This window comes from Nycticebus coucang, chromosome X (genome assembly GCF_027406575.1).
Source record: "Nycticebus coucang isolate mNycCou1 chromosome X, mNycCou1.pri, whole genome shotgun sequence".
In the NCBI taxonomy this organism is placed as follows: domain Eukaryota; kingdom Metazoa; phylum Chordata; class Mammalia; order Primates; family Lorisidae; genus Nycticebus; species Nycticebus coucang.
Window position 1 is genome coordinate 62,924,531 of NC_069804.1, and position 24,230 is coordinate 62,948,760.

The 24,230-nt window shown below is 38.4% G+C and overlaps 1 pseudogene; it reads left to right on the forward strand.

Moving 5' to 3' along the window:
* The first annotated feature begins 1,923 nt into the window (after positions 1–1,923).
* On the forward strand, positions 1,924–22,967 carry LOC128576838 (serine/threonine-protein kinase RIO3-like; annotated as a pseudogene).
* The last annotated feature ends 1,263 nt before the right edge of the window (positions 22,968–24,230 follow it).

Genomic DNA, 24,230 nt, shown 5'->3' on the forward strand with positions numbered 1-24,230 from the left:
TATTATGCAACCTTTAAAAAGATGCAGACTTGGGCGGCGCCTGTGGCTCAGTAGGTAAGGCGCCGGCCCCATATACCGAGGGTGGCGGGTTCAAACCCGGCCCCGGCTGAACTGCAACCAAAAAATAGCCAGGCGTTGTGGCAGGCGCCTGTAGTCCCAGCTACTTGGGAAGCTGAGGCAAGAGAATAGCTTAAGCCCAGGAGTTGGAGGTTGCTGTGAGCTGTGTGATGCCATGGCACTCTACCGAGGGCCATAAAGTGAGACTCTGTCTCTACAAAAAAAAATAAATAAATAAAAAAGATGCAGACTTTTCCTCTTTTACATTTACATGGATGGAGCTGGAACATATCCTACTTATTCAAGTATCTCGAGAATGGAAGTAAAGATATCCAATGTACTCAGTACTATTATGAAACTAATTACAATCACTCAGACTTTCATATGAAGAATAGATCACAACTAGGCTCCAAGATTAAAGAGGGAGAAACGAGGCATGGGAGGGGAAGGGGGAAGTCTGTTCAAGGGAGGTTGAATGTTGGGATCACACCTATGGTGCGTAAGGCAAAGGTACATGTCGGATTTATTATGTATAGGGTATAAATATCTTAACACAATAATTAAGTAAACGAGATGAGGTATATATTAACCAGTATGATCTAAGCATTTTTTATTGCATATTAAAACAGCACATTGTACCCCTTAAGTGCATTAATGTCTACATGATCTATGTGTTTATGTTTTAATAAAAAATGAAAACATAAAAATTAAAAAATTAAAAATGAATCCTTCCTCCTTAAGAAAATTTAAAAAATATGTGGTCTGTAAATATTTTCTTTCATTCTGTAGGTTGCCTTTTATTTTGTTGATTGTTTCCTTTGCTGTGAAGAGCCCTTTTAGTGTTATGTAGATCACTTGTCTATTTTTTTCTTTTGTCTTCTGTGCCTTTGGTGTTATAGTCATGAAATCATTGCAAGACAAATGTTAGTTTGCTTTCCTCTTATGGTTTCTAGGAGTCTTGATGATTTGTTTATTGATAAAAGTAGAATCTTGATCTCCCCTAATATTAATGTGTTGCAGTATATCTTTGTCTTTAGATCTATTAATATTTGCTTCATATGTATAAGTACTCCAATATTAGGCGTGTATATATTTACAATTGTTGTATCTTTTTAATTAATTGACCTCTTTATCATTATATGTGTATAATGACCTTATTTTACTCTTTTTATAGTTTTTTTTTGTTTAAAGTCTATTACAATCTATATAAGTACACTTGCTGTCTTTTGATTTCCATTTCATATTTTTTTGAATTTTGATTACAACTGGTTTTCACTCATCTTAGTTTGAAGTTTTTTTTTTAAATTTTCTTTTCTGTTCTTCCTTTATTGATTCTCTTGCCCTTGGCCTCCCAAGTAGCTGGGACTTCAGGCGCCTGCCACAGGCGCCTGGCTTTTTTGGTAGAGACAGGGTCTCATTCTGGCTCACTCTGGCTCAGGATGGTCTCAAACCTCTGATCTCAGACAATGCACCCGCCTTGGCCTCCCACAGTGCTAGGACTACAGGCATGAGCCACCACTCCTGGCCTGATTTCCATTTCATAAAATATATTTTTTTCATCCCTTCACTTTCAGTATTATTTATTTTTGAAAGTGAAGTGAGTGTCCTGCAGGTAATATATAATTGGATGTTGTATTTTTTTATCCATTCAGTTTTTGTAGATCTTTTGAATTAAACATTTAATTTGAGTAGTCAGCAAGATGGCAGACTAGAGACTGCTTCTTTGCAGCTATGCATAGTTAGATTGGGTAAAAAAGACTTCAGGAATCTCTGGGGGGGGGGTGGGCTCTACCCACAAACATTCCAGAGAGGCATCAGGAGACTTCAGAACCTGAAGAAGAGTACAGAAACAGTGGATAAGGGTCAATGACTTGTGTTCGGACAGAGACTAGCATGTGTGACATGGTGGCAGTGGTGGCAATGGTGACAGTTTACAGACCTGGGTACGTTGTTGAATTCCCTTGTGAGAGCTTGGATGAGTGAATGAGTGATTTTGAACAGCACTCAAGGGCTAAGAATGAGCCACTTAGGGGAGTGGCGCTTTCATTGCTTGGCTATATGAAAGCTAGGTGCAGCCATTGTGGGGAAGCAACCTTGTAGGCTTGGCCCTCAGGGTACTAGTGTGAGGCCAGTTCTGGAGCACCTGATAAGTGGGGTAGCTACTTCTGGGGATATTTGAGCAACAAACACATTCCTGGGGAAGCCACTGCATAGTCGAGGGATACAGTTTGAGGTGTGTCAATTAAGCAGACTGAAGAGAGGTTCAGGCTCCTAACCCTGTAGGGATTGAGGGCAAAGAAGTCAAGAAGATGGGCAAAGGTTACATTGACAAGACAGAGTCCTTTAGTCTCCTTCTTATACAGCTGTATGAAATTATGATTAGCATCTCTTACTCCAGAAGAACACCTGTTGCCCAGGCAATATACAGCAACACACACACACACACACACACACACACACTGTGTGTGCGTTTTTCTTTTTAAAGGTTTTGCAACATTTCCCCCCTGGATTTTTCTTTCTCTTTTTTTCTTATGTGATTGTAACTTTTCATTTTTCCTTCTTTAATAATAAAGGATTTGTTTTTGATAGTTTTTCTGCCCCTGTTGTTCGTTTCCTCCCAATTTTATCCGTTAAGGGTTTTGTTTGTTTCTTTTGCTTTATTTATAGCAGTTTTGTTTTTCTTCTCTATTTGGTGGAGGTGGGGTCATGGTGTCCTTTCAGGCTGGCAGGGAGCTCCAGACCTCAAGGGACCCACACAACCAAGCCCCCCAGAAGTTGGGATTTGTAGGTGTGGGTCAAAGTACACTACTGTACACCACTATTATTCCTGTTTCTCTCTTTCTGTTTCTCTGTTCTTTTTGGTAATCTTCCCTTTTACTCCCCGCTTTCCTTTCTCTTTTCTTTTTTTAAATCTTCTACCCCTTCTTACTCTTCACTGTTCTTTTACTTTTAGTTCTTCACAAAAAGGATAATTCAACACCTTAGATCAAAGACACAGTAACTGAAGGAGCAAGAGGAAGTGAAAGGAAAAGATAGGGCAAAGAAATAGACTAACAGCAAACACTCGTTAGGAAGAAACAACAAAAAAATTCTGGGAACATTAGAAACCAGAACAGAGCAACACCCTTCCCAAGGGTTCATGAGGTAGCTACTGCAGAGATTCACACTTCAGAGTATTCCATTCTTCCCAAGGGATCATAAGGTAGCTACTTCAGATTATTATAAATAAGTGTTAGAAAAGAGGTAAAGGAAATTGAAAATATGGATGGTAAAAACAAGGGAATTGGTGTGAAAGTAAAAAATAATCCAAATTGAATACAAAAACAGAATCAAAGAAGAGATAAATGATAAGAAGAATGTAGAAAGGAAGTAGCAGGGCCTCAGGAATTGAAGCAGTCTATCTGGGAACTGAAAGATGCAGTACAAAGCATCAATAACAGCTTAGATCATGAAGAAGAAAGAACCTCAGAGGTATATAATAAAGTTCTTGAGCTAACTCAGGCAGTTAATGAGACAGAAAAAAGAGAGAGAAAGCAGAACATTCACTGAGATCATTATGAGACTTCATGAAGCATTCAAATGTAGAAGTTATAGTTATCCCATAAAGGGAGTAAGAATGCCCTAGAGGACTGGAAGCCCTACTGTTGTAGGAAGATGAGGCCCAATGCAGAGAAAGAGCACCTAAACCTCATGTTTATGAGAGGAAGGGCTTTATTTCAGTAGGTGGTGCAAACGGCATAGAAGAATTCAAAATGGCCCTGCTCCCAGACTGGCTCAGTCTTCTCCTTTTTATCCTCAGTCAAAAAGTTCCAGCTCATATATACTTTTCTCATTGGTCAGTTTTAATCAAGGAAGAGAAACTGTTGCAGACCTCACAAAACTACAGAATTTCACAGAAGATGAAATTTCCAGGTCCTAGGAAGTTAAGTGTCTACAAATTCCTAAGAGCTGAGTCACCATGGGGTGGGGGACTCTGCAGGTGTATTCTTGGGATCTCCTTGAGACCTCTGTCCTCCTAGAACTCTCCCTTCCCAGGTATCCTTTCTCACCACTAGAGGGTATTATAACTAAAAATTTCCCAAGTATCACCAAAGATTCTGACACGCTCCTTTCAGAGGAATATCAAACCCCAGGTCATTTCAACTCAAACAGAGATACTCCAAGACACATTGTCATGAACCTGTCCAAAGTCAAGACAAAATAGAAAATTCTGCAAGCTGCCAGCAGTAATTGCCAATTGACCTATAGGGGCAAATCCACCAGGGTGACAGGTGACTTCTCAAATGAAACTTTTCAAGCCTGAAGAGAATGGTCATCTACTTTTAATCTACTTAAACAAAACAATTTTCAGCCCAGAATTCTATATTCCGCTAAGCCAAGATTTAAAATTGATGGAGAAATCAAATCATTTACCGAAATGAAAGCATTGAGTAAGTTTGTCACAACAATACCACCTCTATGGGAAATAATTAGACCTATTAAACACACTGACTATCACAAGAGATCACCAGAAAACTAAACAACCAGAAACTAAAGGACAAAGACTACCTGCTGTGATGACACAAAGATAAAACTAAGCAATGGCCTTTTACAAAAGAAGATGAACAGAACTTTATCATCTTATCAATTATCTCAATAAATGTCAATGGCTTGAATTCCCCACTGAAGAGGCACAGGCTGGATGATTGGATAAAGAAAGCACGAGCTATCCATATGCTGCCTTCAAGAAACATGTCTAGCCTCGAAAGACAAAGTAAAAGTCAGGGTCAAGGGATGGAAAACAATTTTTCAGGCGAATGGAAATCAGAAGAAAGGAAGGGTTGCAATCTTATTTTCAGATACAAGTGGATTTAAAGGAACTAAAGTGAAAAAAGACAAAGATGGACACAGTATTGGTCAAAGGACCAATACCACAAGAGGACATTTCAATTCTAAATATTTATGCACCCAACATAAATGCTTCCAGATTTTTGAAACAGACCTTTATTAGTCTCCGCAATATGATATCCTATGACATATTAATAGCAAGGTATGTTAATACTCCTTTCGCAGACATGGACAGATCCTCCAAACAGAAACTAAAGAAAGATACAAGGGACTTAATGATGACCCTAGAGCAACTGTGCTTAATGTGCATATACAGTAACATCTATCCCAAAGCTAAAGAATATATGTTGTTCTTGTTCACTTGTGCAACATTCTTCAAAATAGATCATATCCTAGAAAAGAAATCAAACCTCAACAGAATCAAAACAATTGAAATTTTACATTGTACCTTCTCAGACCACAGAGGAATAAAGTTGGAACTTAATTCCAATAAAAATTTTCATCTCCACACAAAGGCATGGAAATTAAACCACCTTATGTTGAATGACATTTGAGTCAAGGAAGAGATAAAAAAGGAAATCATTAACTTCCTTGAGCAAAACAACAATGAAGATGCTGTAGAATACTGCAAAAGCAGTCGTAAGAGGGAAATTTATAGCATTAGATGCCTATTTCCAAAATACAGGAAGAGAGCACATCAGAAATCTAATGATTCATTGTAAAGAAATGGAAAATAAAGATCAATCCAATCTCAAACATAGCAGAAGAAAAGAAATAACCAAAATTAAATCAGAAATAAATGAAATAGAATATAAAAGAATAATTCAGAAAGTTAATGAAACAAAAACTTGGTTCTTAAAAAAAGGTAAATAAATTCAATAAACCATGGGTTACATTACCTAGAAATGGAAAATTAAAATCTTTTATGATATTAATCATAAACAGGGGCGGAGAGAAGATAGCTGACTGAAGCCAGCTTTTTACAGAGGCTCCTGTCTAGAAGGAGAGTTAAAGGACAAAAATTTAGCAAGTAACCTGGTGAATTTAAGCTGCACCAAGAAAGAAGGTTTAAGAACACACATCAAACCCGCTGAGGTGAGCTGCGGCCCCAAGGATACAAACAAAATCTACAAAATTCATCACCAAGTAGACGGGAGTCCCCTCCCCCATAAGAATGGCTCAGAGTGCCCGACAAACAAACGAGCAGAAGTTCAAAGGTCCTCCCACTACACTCCACGGGAGAGACCCTCTAAAAACTGGACCTACCTCCCCTACTAGGGTGCCACAGTGATCTCCTGCCAGGCACAAAACTGTATAAAACTGTATATACTCTCTACCTGCAACTCTGAGATCCCAGCACTCCCCTCTGCTCTCACTCTGAGGTCTGGAGGCCTATCCCATGGGAGTCCAGATTCTTGGGTGATTTATTGAAGGGTGTGGACAGTGCCTAAATTGCAGCTAGTCAGTACTGACTCTGGGGCATGGGAGCGAAGGGAGGATGGTCGGGTGAGAGGGAACCACACCAGAGCAGCAGTGCCCTGATGCGCAGAGAGGGACAGAACAGCAGCTGTCTTTTAGCAATAATAGGGCTCACTACCAGATATTCTGAAGCCACACCCCCTGTCTCCATGGGCAACAAGAGGAGGCCGGGCATCTACTCAGGTGGCAACCACTATGGGAACAGATCTGAGACGGAAACACAAGCCCTGTGAGTAAAGGGTTTGCCTGACGTGGTACTGACCTGGGTGGAGCAGGGACTAGAAATGCATTCATTGGCCGGGGAAGGTCCCAGGGCGGGGCTGACCCAGAGGAACGCTTTACTGACCTTAAGATGCACCTGGCCCTCAGGGGATATTCAGCCTATAGATAAAGGAAGGCAGCAAGCTAGAACTGACAGGTAACCAAATACAAAACTGCAGGAGCAAAGACAGGGCCTGAGGCACAGGCTTTGGGAACTCAAAACAGCTTCTCTTCTGCAGGGGAATTTAGCAGGAACAGAAAAATGTCCCGCAAAGTTGTTCTGTTCTATTATGTCAGTAACATCCATCAGGGGTGGGGCTGAAAATGAATGAACACACCCTAGCCTCCATCAAGTGCCCGAGGTTGTCAGGCGGCCTCACCTCTTCCTGTTAGATAAAGGCAGAGCATAGTGGCCTGGCTGAGCAGAAATAGATTTCCTTCTGATTCAGGCAGGTACAAACCCCTGGAGTATCTGTTCACTACAGGCAACCAGGTCAGCCAACTGCGGGGCTATCAGTGACTGGGTGTGACAGAGGTGCAAGGTGAAGAAGGAGGCATCAACCTTTCCAGACTGATCTATTTGCTGGGTGGCTCCCCCTGACTCCACACAGCACTGGAGCAAGCCATATCAGAATAGTCATCAGACCCCGGTGATCCACTTGCCAGAGACCTTTTAAACTCTCCCACCTGATACAGGTGCTGACTGAGAAAATTGATTTGGACCTTTTGAACTGAACAAATCACCCAAGGACTATTCAGGTGGTGCTCTGGGTGTGTGGTTGTAGGAAGGTTTGATTTTCCTTTTCCAATTGTTGCCTGTGAGGGGCGGGGTGACTTAATTGCTGGTATTTCTCCACAGCTGAGACTTCAATCAAGACTAACTGTTTCACTAAGGTCGAAGAGAAACCAGCTGCAAACAAGACAGAACCACTTGGTCCCACCACACCAAACAGGTCTCCAGTTTCTTAGGATATAGCACTGTATGGGTACTTCACAAAGATCCAGGGGAAAAATCAAACGGTGTAAAATAATCATATGGCAGAATCAGCAGAAAAGCTCTGGTAACATGAATAACCAGAATAGATCAACCCCCTAAAGGAAAGATATGGCAGATGTAATTGAAGGTCCTATTCATAAACAGCTGGCCGAGATGTCAGAAATCGAATTCAGAATTTGGATTGCAAAGAAGATTAATAAAATGGAGGAAAACTTGGAATTAGAAATTCAAGCAGCAATTCAAAAGTCAGAATTACAAATTTGAGGAGAAATTCAAAAGTTGTCTCAAGAATTTAAGGAACTTAAAGAAAAAACCACCAAAGATTTTGATTCACTAAAGCAAGAATTTGCAGCCCCCAAAGATTTGAAAAATACAGTAGAATCCTTCACTAACAGTGGAGCAAGCAGAAGAAAGGATTTCTGACATTGAAGACAAACCCTTTGAACGCTCCCAAACTCTCAAGGAGGAAGAGAAATGGAGAGCCCCCAAATGAATCATTCTCTCAGAGAGGTCTGGGATAATTCGAAGAAGGGTAATATCTGTCTCATTGGAATCCCTGAAAGTGATGAAGTGGCCTCGCTAGGCACAGAGGCCCTTCTCCATGAAATTATAAAAGAGAATTTTCCAAACATGCCAAGAGATTCTGAAATTCAGATAGCAGACAGTTTCAGGAACCCAGAACGACTCAATCTGAATAAGACATCCCCAAGGCATAACATAATTAACTTCACTAAAGTTAATATGAAGGAGAAAATTCTCAAAGCAGCCAGATGGAAGAAAGCCATTACCTATAAAGAAAAGAATATTAGAATGACTGCAGATCTCTCTGCTGAAACTTTTCAAGCCAGAAGAGGATGGTCACCAACTTTTAACCTCCTAAAGCAAAATAACTTTCAACCCTGGAGCCAATATTCAGCTATACTGAGTTTCATTTATGATGGAGAAATTAAATACTCTAATGACATTCATATGTTGAAGAAATTTGCCATAACCAAACCAGCTCTTCAGGATATTCTCAGACCTATCCTCCATAATGACCAGCCCAATCCTCTACCTCAAAAGTAAACTCACTCAGAAACTTTTGATCAAACTCCAACTATCATTGTGGTGAAAGGATTAAAAATGTCCACTGGACTTTCGAAAAACTTGATACCCAAATTTTATTAGACTTATCAATATTCTCCATTAATGTAAATGGCTGATACTGTCCTCTAAAGAGGCACAGGTTAGCTGACTGGATACAAAAATTCAGGCCAGATATTTGTTGCATACAAGAGCCATATCTTATGTTTAAAGACAAATATAAACTCAGGGTGAAAGGATGGTCATCCATATTTACAGGCAAATGGTAATCAGAAAAAAGCAGGTGTTGCAGTTTTATTTGCAGATACAATAGGCTTTAAACCAACAAAAGTAAGGAAGGACAAAAATGGTCACTTCATATTTGTTAAGGGTAAGACTCAATATGATGAGATTTCAGTGACTAATATCTATGCACCCAACCAGAATGCACCTCAGTTTATAAGAGAAACTCTAACAGACATGAGCAACTTGATTTTATCCAGCTCTATTATAGTTGGAGATTTCAACACTCCTTTGGCAGTGTTGGATCTATCCTCCAATAAGAAGCTGAGCAAAGCAATCTTACATTTAAACCTAACCATCCAACATTTGGATTTAGCAGACATCTCCAGAACATTTCATCCCAACAAAACTGAATACACATACTTCTCATAAACCCAGGGAACATACTCCAAAATCGATCACATCTTTGGTCACAAATCTAACCTACGTAAACTTAAAGAAATAGAAATTATTCCTTGCATCTTCTCGGACCACCATGGAATTAAAGTTGAGCTGAGTAAGAACAGGTTTCTGCATACTCACACAAAAACATGGAAGTTAAATAACCTTATGCTGAATGATAGCTGGGTCAGAGATGAGAATAAGAAGGAAATTGCCAAATTTTTGGAACAAAATGACAATGAAGACACAAATTATCAGTACCTCTGGGATACCGCAAAGTCAGTCCTAAGAGGGAAATTTATAGACTGCAAGCCTTCCACAAGAAAAAGGAAAGAGAGGAAGTTAAAAACTTAATGGGACATCTCAAGCAACTGTAAAAGAAAGAAATTTCCAACCCCAAACCCAGTAGAAGAAAAGAAATAAACAAAATTAGAGCAGAATTAAATGAAATTGAAAACAAAAGAATTATACAACAGATCAATAAATCAAAAAGTTGGTTTTTGAAAAAGTCAATAAAATAGATAAACCTTTGGCTAACCCAATCAGGAAAAAAAAGTTTAAAATCTTTAATCTCATCAATCAGAAATGACAAAGATGAAATAACAACAGACTCCTCAGAAATTCAAAAACCTTAATGAATATTACAAGAAACTTTATTCTCAGAAATACGAAAATCTGAAGGAAATTGACCTACTCTTCGAACCACGTGACCTTCCAAGACATAGTCAGAATCAATTGGAAATTTTAAACAGGCCCATGTCAAGTTCTGAAATAGCATCAACCACACAAAACCTCCCTAAAAAGAAAAGCCTGGGACCAGATGGCTTCACGTCAGAATTCTACAAAACCTTTAAAGAGAAATTAGTACCTATATTACTCAATATGTTCCAATGGTAGAAAAAGAAGAAAGACTACCCAACAAGTTCTCTGAAGGAAACATCACCCTGATCCCCAAACCAGGAAAAGACCCAACAAGTAAAGAAAATTACAGAACAATATCACTAATGAATATAGATGCAAAAATATTCAACAAGATCCTAACAAACATAATCCAGCAACACATCAAACAAATTATACATCATGACCAAGTCGGTTTTATCCCAGGATCTCAAGGCTGGTTCAATATACATAAATCTATCAGTATAATTCAGCACATAAACAAATTAAAAAACAAAGACCATATGATTCTCTCATTTGATGCAGGAAAAGCTTTTGATAATATACAGCATACCTTCATGATCAGAACACTTAAGAACATTGGTAGAGAAGGGACATTTCTTAAACTGATAGAGGCCATCTACAGCAAACCCACAGCCAATATCATATCAAATGTAATTAAATTGAAATCATTTCCACTCAGATCAGGAACCTGACAAGGCTGCTCATTGTCTTCACTGCTCTTTAACATTGTAATGGAAATTTTAGCCACTGCAATTAGGGTAAAAATGGTGATCAAGGGTATCCATATAGGGTCACAAGTGACCAAACTTTTGCTCTTCGCAGATGATATGATTGTATATTTGGAAAACACCAGGGATTCTATTATAAAACTCTTAGAAGTGATCAAGGAATACAGCAGCATCTCAGGTTACAAAATCAACATTCATAAATTGGTAGCCTTTATATATAACAACAATAGTCAAATACAAAAAACAGTTAAGGATCTTTTCCATTCACAGTAGTGCCAAAGAATACGAAATATTTGGGAGTTTATCTAACAAAGGACGTGAAAGATATTTATAAAGAGAACAATGAAACTCTAAGAAAAAATATAGCTGAAAATGTTAAATGGAAAAACATACCATCCTTATGGCTTGAAAGAATCAACATTGTTAAAATGTCCATACTACCCAAAGAAATATATAATTTTAATGCAATCCCTATTAAAGCTCCACTGTCATACTTTAAAGACCTTGAAAAACAATACTTCATTATATATGGAATCAGAAAAAAACCTCAAATAGCCAAAACATACTCAGAAATAAAAACAAAGCAGGAGGAATCATGCTACCAGACCTCAGACTATACTACAAATCAATAGTGATCAAAACAGCATGGTACTGGCACAAAAACAGAAAAGTAGATGTCTGGAACAGAATAGAGAAGCAAGAGATGAATCCAGCTACATAACGTTATGTAATCTTCGAGAGCCAATTAAAAACATTCAGTGGGGAAAAGATTCCCTGTTTAACAAATGGTGCTGGGCGAACTGGCTGGCAACCTATAAAATACTGAAACTGTACACACACCTTTCACCATTAACTAAGATAGACTCTCACTGCATTAAAGTTTTAAGCTTACTACATGAAACTATAAAAATAGTGTAGGGAAAACCCTTGAAGAAATCGGTCTTTCCGAGTATTTTATGAGGAGGACGCCCTGGGCAATTGAAGCACCTTCAAAAATACACTACTGGGACCTGATCAAACTAAAAAGGTTCTGCACAGCCAAGAACACAGTAAGTAAAGCAAGCAAACAGCCCTCAGAATGGGAGAATATATTTGCAGGTTACTTCTGAGAAAGGTTTAATAAACAGAATCTACAGAGAACTCAAACGTATAAGCAAGAGAACAATTGATCCCATCACAGGTTGGGCAAGGGACTTGAAGAGAAACTTCTCTGCAGCAGACAGGCGCGCGGCCTTCAGATATATGAATAAATGCTCGTCACCTTCAACCATCAGAGAAATGCTAATCAAAACTACTTTGATATGTCATCTAACTCCAGTAAGATTAGCCTATATCACAAAATCCCAAGACCAGAGATGTTGGCGTGGATGTGGAGAAAAAGGAACACTTCTGCACTGCTGGTGGGAATGCAAATTAATACATTCCTTTTGGAAAGATGTTTGGAGAACACATAGAGATCTAAAAATAGATCTGCCATTCAATCCTATAATTCCTATACTAGGCATATACCCAGAAGACAAAAATATCACATCATAACAAGGATATTTCTACCAGAATGTTTATTGCAGCCCAACTCATAATTGCTAAGTCATGGAAAAAGCCCAAGTGCCCATCAACCCATGAATGGATCAATAAATTGTGGTATATGTACACCCTGGAATATTATGCAGCCTTAAAGAAAGATGGAGACTTTACTTCTTTTATGTTTACATGGATGGAGCTGGAACATATTCCTCTTAGTAAAGTATCTCAAGAATTAAGAAAAAGTATCTAATGTACTCAGCCCTACTATGAAACTAATTTATGGCTTTCACGTGAAAGCTATAACTGAGTTATAACCCAATAATAGGGTGAAGGGGAAAGGTAGGGGAGGGAGGGGGGAGTTGGACAGAGGGAGGGTGATTGGTAGGACAACACCTGCGGTTCATCTTTCAAGGGTATATGTGAAACTTAGTAAATGTAGAATGTAAATGTCTTAACACAATAAGTAAGAAAATGCCAGGAAGGGCATGTTAATCATTGTGATGAAAATGTATCAAACAGTCTATAAAAGCAGTGTATGGTGCCCCATGATCGTATGAATGTACACAGCTATGATTTAATAAAAAAATGTTAATCATAAACAAAAAGAGAGAAATAACATTTGATACCACAGATATACAAGAGATTGTTTATTTTTATTGTCTTTTAAAAAACCCTCTATTAGGGAGGCGGAGCAAGATGTCAGCCGAGTAACAGCTTCCTTGCATCTGGGCACCGTGAGTCTGGGGAGATAGGACTCCAGGCATCTCTGGCTGGTGGGATCTGCCTATCATCACCCCTGAGAGGATACAGGGAGTCAGCGAGAGACTTCTGGACCCCAAGAGGAGGACTAAAACAGTGGAAAACCGGCAAGTGGTCGCGTGTGTTCAATCAGTCTAAACCCGCCCACAACTGTAAGTTCAATAGCAGCGAGACTGCAAACAAGAAACACCATACCTGTGAACTGTTTTGGTGTCTTTGGACTTGGCACTCAGCTGAACAGCCTTGGGGAAAGCCTTATCGGGCGTGCAGAGAACTTTGGCCTTTGTCTAGGGCCCCAGTCTGAGCCGCTAAGCCAGACGGAGCTAATAGTGTTTGTCTCTGGGTCACAGGCAGCCATTGTGAGTGATCTGCCCCGGCAAGCTCCTCCCTCAGGGTCGCAGAGCTAGAATTGGGTGGGAGCTGGTAACCCAGTGACCAAGTAGCCCAAGGGCAGGGTCTGAGCCGCCTTGCAGCCCTAACCCTTGGGGGCAGAGGGAGACCAGTTTTGGCACACAGAGTAAGTGGATAGCCACTTCAGCAGTGATTCCAGCGACAAGAACTTCCCTGGGAAAGCTTCTGCTCAGCAAGTGAACAGGTTCGAAGTGACTTTTAAGTGGGCTGAAGAGAGATTTACGGTGTCTACCTGCTGGGGTTTGAGAAAATAGTAGCCTCCAGTGGTATCAGAACTGTGATTAACATCTCATACCCCAGAAGACCACGTGTTGCCCAGACAATATTCAATAACATATACATACTGCTTTCTTTTGGGTTGTGTTTTTTTTTTTTTCGTTTGGTTGTTTTTTTTTTTTTTTTTGGTTATTTTGATGTTGTTGATTGTTGTTTTGTTTTTTAAGTCAAACCTTTTCCATACAGATCCTTTTTCTTTCTCAAATTTTCTAGTTTAATTATAATTTCCCATTGCCGCCTATTTCAATACTAAGAACTTCATTTTTGTTAGTGTTTCTACTGCTATTATTTGGTTTTCCACCCAATTTTATCCCGTAAAGTTTTCTGTTTGCTTGTTTTGGTTTGATTTATAGCATTTTTGTCTTTCCTCTCTACTTGGTGGAGGTGGGGTACTGTGTCTGATCAGGTTAGCAAAGAGCTGCTGACCTTAAGGGAACCACACAACTGGGCACCCCCAGGAGGTGGTTTTTTTTTAAGATTGTATCAAAGTACCCTACGGTACACCTATATTGCTCTGTCTCCCTCTCTTCTTTTTGTCAATATTCCTTTTACACAACCCCTCTCCTTTCTCTAATTTTCTTTTTTTTTTCTCATCACTCGGCCCTCCTTTCTTTCATCCCTTTTTTTGCTCTTCAACCTTCTCACCCTTCTGGTCCTGTAACCCTTAGTCCACAGGCACAAGAGCTTAAAGAGCAAGAAGAAGTGAAAGAAAAATTAGGGCAAGGAAACAGATAAAAGAAATCACTCATGAGGAAGAATCAGCAGAAAACTCCAGGAAACATGAAGAACCAGCCCAGAACAACCCCACCAAGGGACCATGAGGTAGCTACTGCAGAGGATTCCACCTATAAAGAAACGTTAGGAATGACAGAAAGGGAATTTAGAATACACATGTTGAAAACAATGAAAGAAATGATGGAAACAATGAAGGAAACTGCTAATGAAGTGGAAAATAACCAAAAGGAAATCCAAAAACAGAATCAATTAAAAAATGAATGATATGAAGAATATAAAAAGGATATAGCAGAGCTGAAGCACTGAAAAAGTCAATTAGGGAACAGTCAGTTAGGCAATGGAAAGTATCAGCAACAGGTTAGACCATGCAGAAGAAATAATTTCAGAGGTAGAAGACAAAGTTTTTGACATAACTCAGATAGTAAAAGAGGCAGAAAAGAAGAGAGAGAAAGCAGAACGTTCACTGTCAGAATTATGGGACTTTATGAAGCGTCCCAACGTACGAGTTATAGGAATTCCAGAAGGGGAAGAAGAATGCCCCAGAGGAATGGAAGCCATACTATAGAATATTATAAAAGAAAATTTCCCAAATATCACCAAAGATTCTGACACACTGCTTTCAGAGGGCTATCGGACCCCAGGTCGCCTCAACTCTAACCGAGCTTCTCCAAGACACATTGTGATGAACCTGTCCAAAGTCAAGACAAAAGAAAAGATTCTGCAAGGTGCCAGGAGTAAGCGCCAGTTGACCTACAGTGTCAAATCCATCAGAGTGACTGCAGACTTCTCTAATGAAACTTTCCAAGCAAGAAGACAATGGTCATCTACCTTTAATCTACTTAAACAGAACAATTTCCAGCCCAGAATTCTGTACCCTGCTAAGCTAAGCTTCATAATTGACGGAGAAATCAAATCATTTACAGATATACAAACATTGAGGAAATTCGCCACAACAAGACCAGCTCTACAGGAAATACTTCAACCTGTTCTGCACACTGACCACCACAATGGATCAGCAGCAACGTAAGAACTCAGAAATCAAAGGACAGAACCTAACCTCCACACTGATGCAAAAGATAAAACTAAGCAATGGACTCTCACAAAACAAGACGAATAGAATACTACACTTATCAATTATCTGAATAAATGTTAATGGCTTGAATTCCCCACTGAAGAGACATAGATTGGTTGAATGGATTAAAAAATACAAGCCATCCATTTGTTGTCTGCAAGAAACACACCTGGCATCAAAAGACAAATTAAAGCTCCGAGTCAAGGGTTGGAAGACAACTTTTCAGGCAAATGGAATTCAGAAGAAAAGAGGAGTTGCAATCTTATTTTCAGATTCATGTGGATTTAAAGCAACTAAAGTCAAAAAAGACAAAGATGGTCACTTTATATTAGTCAAGGGAAAAATACAACAGGAAGACATTTCAATTCTAAATATTTATGCACCCAATTTAAATGCTCCCAGATTCTTGAAACAGACCTTACTCAGTCTGAGTAATATGATATCTGATAATAGCATAATAACAGGGGAGCTTAACACTCCTCTTACAGAGCTGGACAGATCCTCTAAACAGAAATTAAACAAGGATATAAGAGATTTAAATGAGACCCTAGAACAACTGTGCTTGATAGACGCATATAGAACACTCCACCCCAAAGATAAAGAATATACATTCTTCTCATCACCCCATGGAACATTCTCCAAAATTGATCATATCCTGGGACACAAAACAAATATCAACAGAATCAAAAGAATTGAAATTTTACCTTGTATCTTCTCAGACCATAAGGCACTAAAGGTGGAACTCAACTCTAACAAAAATGCTCGACCCCACCCAAAGGCATGGAAATTAAACAATCTTCTGTTTAATAAGAGATGCGTGCAGGAAGAAATAAAACAGGAAATCATTAACTTCCTTGAACACAACAACAATGAAGACACAAGCTACCAAAACCTGTGGGATACTGCAAAAGCAGTTTTGAGAGGAAAATTCATCGCTTTAGATGCCTACATTCGAAAAACAGAAAGAGAGCACATCAACAATCTCACAAGAGATCTTATGGAATTGGAAAAAGAAGAACAATCTAACCCTAAAATCAGTAGGAGAAAAGAAATACCCAAAATCAAATCAGAGATCAATGAAACTGAAAACAAAAAATCATTCAGAAAATTAATGAAACAAGGAGTTGGTTTTTTGAAAAAATAAATAAAATAGATAAACCATTGGCCAAACTAACAAGGAATAGAAAAGTAAAATCTCTAGTAAACTCAATCAGAAATGATAAAGGGAAATAACAACTGATCCCACAGAGATACAAGAGATCATCTCTGAATACTACCAGAAACTCTATGCCCAGAAAATTGACAATGTGAAAGAAATCGATCAATATTTGGAATCACACCCTCTCCCTAGACTCAGCCAGGAAGAAATAGAGCTACTGAACAGACCAAATTCATGCACTGAGATCAAAGAAACAATAAAAAATCTTCCAACCAAAAAATGCCCTGGTTCACACGGCTTCACTCCAGAATTCTATCAAACCTTCAAGGAAGAGCTTATTCCTGTACTGCAGAAATTATTCCAAAAATTTGAGGAAGAAGGAATCTTCCCCAACACATTCTACGAAGCAAACATCACCCTGATACCAAAACCAGGAAAACACCCAAACCAAAAGGAGAATTTCAGACCAATCTCACTCATGAATATAGATGCAAAAATTCTCAACAAAATCCTAGCCAATAGACTACAGCTTATCATCAAAAAAGTCATTCATCATGATCAAGTAGGCTTCATCCCAGGGATGCAAGGCTGGTTTAACATACGCAAGTCCATAAACGTTATCCACCATATTAACAGAGGCAAAAATAAAGATCACATGATCCTCTCAATAGATGCAGAAAAAGCATTTGATAAAATCCAGCATCCTTTTCTAATTAGAACACTGAAGAGTATAGGCATAGGTGGCACATTTCTAAAACTGATTGAAGCTGTCTATGACAAACCCAAAGCCAATATTTTACTAAATGGAGTAAAACTGAAATCTTTTCCTCTTAGAACTGGAACCAGACAAGGTTGTCCTCTGTCACCTTTACTATTCAATGTAGTGCTGGAAGTTCTAGCCAATACAATTAGGCAAGACAAGGAAATAAAGGGAATCCAAATGGGAGCAGAGGAAGTCAAACGCTCCCTCCTTGCTGCCGACATGAACTTTTTATTTTTTTTTTTATTAAATCGTAACTGTATACAATGATATGATTATGGGGCATCATACACTCACTTCATAAACCATTTGACACATTTTTATCACAGTGGTTAACATAGCCTTTCCGGCGTTATCTCAGTTACTGTGCCAAAACATTTACATTCTACATTTACCAAGTTTTGCAAATACCCCTGTAATATGCACCACAGGTGTGATCCCACCGATTCCCCTCCCTCTACCCACACACCCCCTTTTCCACTTCCCCCTATTGTTAAGTTGTAGCTGGGTTATAGCTTTCATGTGAGAGTCCCAAATTAGTTTCATAGTAGGGCTGTGTACATTGGGTATTTTTTCTTCCATTCTTGGGATACTTTACTAAGAAGAATATGTTCCAGCTCCATCCGTGTAAACATGAAAGAGGTAAAGTCTCCATCTTTCTTTAAGGCTGCATAGTATTCCATGGTATACATATACCACAATTTATTAATCCATTCGTCGATCAATGGGCACTTGGGCTTTTTTCCATGACTTAGCTATTATGAATTGGGCTGCAATAAACATTCTGGTACAAATATCTTTGTTATGTTGTGATTTTTGGTCTTCTGGGTATATGCCCAGCAGAGGAATTACAGGATTGAATGGCAGACTAGCCTATATCACAAAATCTCAAGACCAGAGATGTTGGCATGGATGCGGAGAAAAGGGAACACTTCTGCACTGTTGGTGGGAATGCAAATTAATACATTCCTTTTGGAAAGATATATGGACATGATCTTATACTTAGAGAACCCCAAAGACTCAACCACAAGACTCCTAGAAGTCATCAAAAAATACAGTAATGTTTCAGGAGATAAAATCAATGCCCACAAGTCAGTAGCCTTTGTGTACACAAATAACAGTCAAGATGAGAAGCTAATTAAGGACACAACTCCCTTCACGATAGTTTCAAAGAAAATGAAATACCTAGGAATATACCTAACGAAGGAGGTGAAGGACCTCTATAAAGAAAACTATGAAATCCTCAGAAATGAAATAGCAGAGGATATTAACAAATGGAAGAACATACCATGCTCATGGATGTGAAGAATCAACATTGTTAAAATGTCTATACTTCCCAAAGCAATCTACCTATTCAATGCCATTCCTATCAAAATACCAAAATCGTACTTTCAAGATTTGGAAAAAATGATTCTGCATTTTGTATGGAACCGGAAAAAACCCCGTATAGCTAAGGCAGTTCTCTGTAACAAAAATAAAGCTGGGCGCATCAGCATACCAGATTTTAGTCTGTACTACAAAGCCATAGTGCTCAAGACAGCATGGTACTGGCACAAAAGCAGAGACATAGACACTTGGAATCGAATTCAAAACCAAGAAATGAAACTAACATTTTACAACCACCTAATCTTTGATAAACCAAACAAGAACATACCTTGGGGGAAAGACTCCCTATTCAATAAATGGTGTTGGGAGAACTGAGTGTCTACATGCAAAAGACTGAAACTGGACCCACACCTTTCCCCACTCACAAAAATTGATTCAAGATGGATAAAGGACTTAAACTTAAGGCATGAAACAATAAAAATCCTCAAAGAAAGCATAGGAAAAACACTGGAAGATATTGGGCTGGGGAAAGACTTCATGAAGAAGACTGCCATGGCAATTGCAACAACAACAAAAATAAACAAATGGGACTTCATTAAACTGAAAAGCTTCTGTACAGCTAAGGAGACAATAACCAAAGCAAAGAGACACCTACACAATGGGAAAGGATATTTGCATATTTTCAATCAGACAAAAGCTTGATAACTAGGATCTATAGAGAACTCAAATTATCCACCTGGAAAAAGCCAACAATCCCTTATATCAATGGGCAAGAGACATGAATAGAACTTTCTCTAAAACGCAGACGAATGGCTAACAAACACATGAAAAAATGTTCATCATCTCTATATATTAGAGAAATGCAAATCAAAACATCCCTGAGATATCATCTAACCCCAGTGAGAATGGCCCACATCACAAAATCTCAAAACTGCAGATGCTGGCGTGGATGTGGAGAGAATGGAACACTTTTGCACTGCTGGTGGGACTGAAAACTAGTACAACCTTTCTGGAAGGAAGTATGGAGAAACCTCAAAGCACTCAAGCTAGACCTCCCATTTCATCCTGCAATCCCATTACTGGGCATCTACCCAGAAGGAAAAAAATCCGTTTGTCATAAGGACACTTGTACTAGACTGTTTATTGCAGCTCAATTTACAATTGCCAAAATGTGGAAACAGCCTAAATGCCCACCAACCCAGGAATGGATTAACAAGCTGTGGTATATGTATACCATGGAATACTATTCAGCCATTTAAAAAATGGAGACTTTACATCCTTCGTATTAACCTGGATGGAAGTGGAATACATTATTCTTAGTAAAGCATCACAAGAATGGAGAAGCATGAATCCTATGTACTCAATTTTGATATGAGGACAATTAATGACAATTATGGTTATTGGGGGTGAAACAGAAAGAGGGAAGGAGGGAGGGGGGTGGGGCCTTGGTGTGTGTCACACTTTTTGGGGGCAAGACATGATTGCAAGAGGGACTTTACCTAACAATTGCAATCAGTGTAACCTGGCTTATTGTACCCTCAATGAATCCCCAACAATAAAAAAAGAAAAAAAACCTCTGTTAGTAGTTAATTTCTTAAAAAGCATTTTAACTGCACACTCCAAGAATGCCAGACAGCAATGGTTTGCTGCTGTTTGTCTGAGTATGTCATAAACAAAAAATAAAATAAGTTTTAAATGGTTAATTGTCTGAAATATTTGTGTTCTCTGAAACTTCTGTAAAGCCATCACCCGTCATTTAAATCTTTATTTCAGGGTAGTAAACATTTCAAATATGTTGTGAGTAGATACCTAAATCACACTTCTCTGCAATGTAATTAAAAGCTATACAACAAAAACAAAATAAGTATTGTTCTAGAAAGAAATTTTTGGCATTTTAAAATGATGTTAAAAGAGAAGGTTTCTGATGGAAAAAGTGTCTAGAATTTTGCTTTTAAATAACAGAGAGAAGTTTGTAGCTTCAGTGGTTCTTATCTGACTTGATTAATAGGATGAATGATTACACTGCTGTTAATGAACTTCAATCCAAAAAAAAAAAAAAAGCCAATACACTTTTCCAGTACAATGGTTACTTTTTAAAAGTACTAAAACCTATTAATAATGAGGCTAAATAGCTCAAATTAGTTAATTTGGTATATATGTGGTTTTTCACATACATTGATTACTTAATATTTCTAATTAACTTGTTATATTACTCTCAAGAATGGTGCATTTTATAGTGGTATATGTTAAATCTACTAAGTGTAGAGTATAAATGTGTTAACACAATAACTACGAAAATACAGTGAAGGCTATGTTAACTAGTTTGATTAAAGTATTTCAAATTGTATATAAAATCAGCACATCGTATCCCATAATTGCATTAATGTACACAGCTATGATTTAATAATAAAAAAGTAATCTATTAGTGACGTGTAAATTGAATTTTGTTTTATTGACTTCATTAAAATATGTCAACAATGGTTAAGGCTGTTATTCTGTCCTTCCAGATAATTTATATTTTCATTATGAATTTAGAGCAGTCACATCATGAGCTGTATCCTAATCATTTTACCTAAGTATGGAGAAGTTAAAAGTTAAAATACAACATTTAGATAGTTCTTACATATTTGTCTCTCTCAGAACCCATGATCCCTTTTCTTAAATATGAGTATGACAAAAGTATAAATCAATTCATTTTCATGAAAATAAAATGTACCAATAGAAAGTACATTGCTTATGACTATTTTTGTCAGACATTCTGGTATCAAATTTCCGTTTGTAACACCCATTGAAGAGAATAAATTTTCCTTTAGAGTCATGGCCACAGTCTGGTCAAGGAGCTGCAGTTAGAAGAATAAGCTGCTGTTTTTCCTTAAGTTGTTGTTGAAGGACAATTTATTACTGGAGAAAACGTTGAGACTTCCAGTGACCCAATGCTGTCTCAAATTCTACAGATGAAATTTGACAGAGAATATGGTGCACAGCTTAGTTGTGAAGAAAAAAATTCAATGGAAATAACAAAGTTTCCAGTTCCTTTGAAAATTATCAAAAAGGTCATTCTTATTAAGACAGCAATATCTCTGAAGATGAGGTCGACAGGCAGGATACTCGTGATGATCCCTGTCAACTAGCAAAACCAGTTCCCACTTCCAGAAAGGGTTATTGGAAAAGGAACAGGCATCACCACCAAACATGATGAAGTAGTATGTGGAAGAAAGAATTCAGCAAGAATAGAAAATTTTCCTCCTGGGTTTCAGGTAGGAGATGGAAATTGAATGGATTTAAAACTATTGAACTATGTTTTTAATGCTTTAAAACAACATGTCTACTCAGAAGAATGTCAAAGTGCCTGTGTTCATGAGAAAAAGTAGAATTCCACTGCACAAAAACAATTTATCCTATGACACGTTTACTTATGTATAAAATGATCAAGTCTATATTGTTGGAGACAATCACTGGATGTATTATTACCACAGGAAAGGAATCTGTTGTCTTTCATGCATGTGAAGGGAACATGGAGGATGAAATGGAAGATATTGAAGTTATACCTGCAGAATGTGCCATCAAGGTATTTAAAACAACCCTTAATGAGTTTAGGAATCATGAAAAAATATGTTAAAGATGATTTCAGGTTTAAAGATATATTCAGTAAACTAAATCCACATAAGATCATCTGCATGTGGGCAGAAAAAGAAATGTACAAACTCACAGGAATGCAGAAAGCTAGAATTCCTTGTTCAACTGTTGTATTACTCAAGAAACACATTTTAGTTACGTCTGTCACTGGCCATAATCAAGTTCCAGCCCCTAAATTAAAAGAAGTAAAGCTCAGTAGTGAAGAGATGAAAGAAGCCTACTATCAAACTCTTCATTTGATGCAGAAGTTATATAATGAATGTACATTTGTCCATGCTAACCTCAGCTAATATAACATGCTGTGGCATGCTGGAAATTTTTTCCAGAAAGGGTGAGTTAAGGAAGCACTTAATGAATGAGAGCTCTTCAATGCTGTTTCTGGCCTAAATATCTCAGCAGATAATGAAGCCGATATTTTAGCTCAGATAGAAGCTTTGGGGAAAATGAATGAAGATCACCCTCAGAAGAGTGGAAGGAAAGTGGCTTCATTTTTGAAAGATGACGGAGACCCACTGATGCTCTATGAAGACTAGCACCAATACCCACCGTTCACACACAGTGGTTGTCAGTGGCCAGTAGCAAATGAAGTTTTGGGTGACTTGAAATACCAAAACATGAGGTATGAACAATGATGCTTCTTTTCCACTTATAACCTATGTGCTAGATGTGTGGAATTATTAGCACAGCATTGAGAGAATAAAACATCAGTACCTCTCATCTTATGAATAAGATAATATAATTCTTTAATAGCCATAGATTATCTGGCTGAAATAGACCTAAGTGTACGTGATTCATGGTATAAAATATCGTGATGAGAATTTTTAAAATTTAGTGAACATTTCCAAATGTAGGAAGAAAGCACAGATGTGTTTCCAAGGGAAGAATTTATTACAAAATACTGGTTTTATTCACCTCCTTGTGTTGGGTTGTGTCTTTCCTAAGATATTTTATTGGCTCAAAATTAGCCCTTATAAATTCTTTTTTTAAACTTTTTTTTATTGTTTGGTATTCTCTCAGTGCACAAGGAATTAGGTTATGGAAGCAGAGCATGATGGTGAATGAGAAGAACGTTTAGCTCAGCTTTTCTGCAACAACAGGTGAGAGTGAGTGGGCTAGATCATTCCCAACGTGGAATATTGGTGTGGAGTGGCAGTTTTGGGTGTGCAGCAGGGTGGCATATTGCTGGAATTGGAGTGTGATCTGGAGTTGTGGAGACTGCCAGGAAAAATTTTGCACCATGGCTGCAGAGGCAGCAGGCAGTGGCAGCAGCAAGCAGCCCCACCACGGAGAATTGCATTTCCCAATTGGTGGGGAAACTAGGTATTGTGTGGAAAGATTGGTGAAGTATGGACTCCTGAGCAGAAATAGGTGACCACAGTAGGGTGCTGTCTGGTGGGCACCACCACGGTTAGGTGGCAGAGGTGACACTCAGACTGAAAGATCCCGGATAGGAAGAGGTTATCGTTTTGGAATTTGGGAGATGGTGGTCACTACAGGCAGCTTTCTGTGCGGGCCAGGCACAGCAATTTGAGACTCACATAGTCATCCTGCCCTTGAACTGGCCCAGGATATCCTGCACTTCATAGGAACTGTTGCAGGGAGAATTTGAAACCTGACTGTGAAGATTTTTTGAGATCTGTGGAATCAGCAGTTTGGCAGGGTCTAGGCACCAAGAGGGTAATCAGGCAAACATCATAAACAAGTTAAGCTCAGAAACAGGTATAAGCCTGGGAACCACTCCCGGCACCACCTGGTGTCCAGAAAGTATATCACAACATTAAATATGTTCCTACTAA